Source organism: Olea europaea, chromosome 6 (genome assembly GCF_002742605.1).
Source record: "Olea europaea var. sylvestris chromosome 6, O_europaea_v1, whole genome shotgun sequence".
Lineage (NCBI taxonomy): Eukaryota > Viridiplantae > Streptophyta > Magnoliopsida > Lamiales > Oleaceae > Olea > Olea europaea.
This window is the reverse complement of record NC_036242.1, coordinates 7,348,775-7,350,457: the sequence shown is the minus strand read 5'-3', so window position 1 is coordinate 7,350,457 and position 1,683 is coordinate 7,348,775. Positions and strand designations below refer to the sequence as shown.

At 31.2% G+C, this 1,683-nt stretch overlaps 1 long non-coding RNA gene across 1 annotated transcript; it reads right to left on the bottom strand.

Moving 5' to 3' along the window:
- Positions 1–360: 360 nt before the first annotated feature.
- On the bottom strand, positions 361–1,683 carry LOC111396474. The gene is made up of 3 exons (XR_002703009.1): positions 1,481–1,683; positions 1,166–1,252; positions 361–643 (listed from the first exon to the last, which is right to left on the bottom strand). It is a non-coding gene; the product is annotated as an uncharacterized LOC111396474 (long non-coding RNA).

Here is a 1,683-nt window from a genome sequence, read left to right as displayed (position 1 = left end):
AGAATTTTCGCTAGAAAAAAATATTTGTTGCTAATATTATTTTAAAAGCATAACTTTTGTTGCCTATTCTATTTTGCAACACCACATGCTTGTGGTGATATATCTTTAATAATAAGTCATGTTTGTCGCGAAATATGGTTTAAAATGCATTTGATATGTTGCATAATATATTTTAATATATCAATGACATAAAATTTTTGCCTAATTTATCTTATCTTTATTTATGTATGCCGTAGATTATATTATAAATATATAATTTTCAATTTCTTCCATTGCAATAGAATTGTAACCACGGTATAGCTCATGACATTATAAAAAGAATACTTCAATGTACAATTATTAAAATGTAAATTCAGAATATATATAAAAAAAAATTCATATTATTGTCGACCAAATAGATTAAGGCCAAAGTATTATTTACAAACTCAGTTAACTCCGAAATCAATACAAATACAAATAAATTATATACAAGTAATTTCATATTTGAACTACTTAGTGTGGTCCACCATACCTAAAATGAAGAAAATAAAACTAGAAAGACCAAAGAAATAACAAAAATTCATGGAACAAGCAAATAACCTTCTTGACTCCAATATATACTTTCAGCTCACCCCCAATCTGTTATTCGGTTAAATGAGGATTCCTATAAGGAAAAATTCCACAACCTTAGTTGAAGACAAACATATAAAAAGTAGTGAAATATTAGCTACAGGATAAATATGTCAAATATCTCATATTAAAAAGATAGATGATACAAAACATCCTGGTTCACTTCCCTACAAGTTCTGTGTTATAACTCTACAAGCACACAAGCTCTATTGCATATGTAGGACACACATTAACATGTACAACAGCAATGAGTATTGGAAACCATCAAAAGCACCTACCAAGAAAATCATGCTCTGAAAGATAAAACAGTAACTAGATAGTCCACTATTCCCGCTTTTGAAATTAGCTCTGATATAGTGGAGTCACTAAGAAAATGACAAAGTTTTGCATTTTTGAAAATTTGCATTTTAATAAAACAATGCTTTAAAAAGAATATACAGCATAATAAAGAATCCAGTCTAGCCCCAAATGCTATGAACAGGAATTCTGTAGCTATACATGCAAATTATGAGATGGTTCCTTTGGAAAAAAATTAGAAAAGTCAAATATCACCAACCTTCCTGGTAAGTTCTCTAAAATGAACAGTCACTGATCGAGGAATGTGACTTTTCAAAATATGTTCAGTTAGCTCTTGAACTTTGGCCTGAAATCAATGTTAAATTCATGTAAACAAACTAAATCACTGCAGAAGAATAACAGACGACTTACAGAAAGAATTCAAACCCTTCTACAATCTACTTGGTACGATATGAGAAATCTGTTCACTATTCTTGCAATCTTCACGGTGAACAAAAGCCTAAGACTGTCAATTAAGATTTTTCTAAGGAAGAAGGGAATAAGAATTGTATAAATAGTAAGGAAGTGGGCATACCTTAAAGACGACAGGACCCAAAATCTGCCAAATTAGGGTTACAAAAGGCTCAAATCAGAGGAAGATGAAAATTTTTAGTGGAGAGAGGCAACTATGAAAAGAGGCGTGAGGATGGAGACCCAACCGTGATAATAACTTCATCTTCTCTAAATGGCGTGAGGATGAGAAGAGGGATTGGAGAGTAGGAAAATTTTGGGGTACTT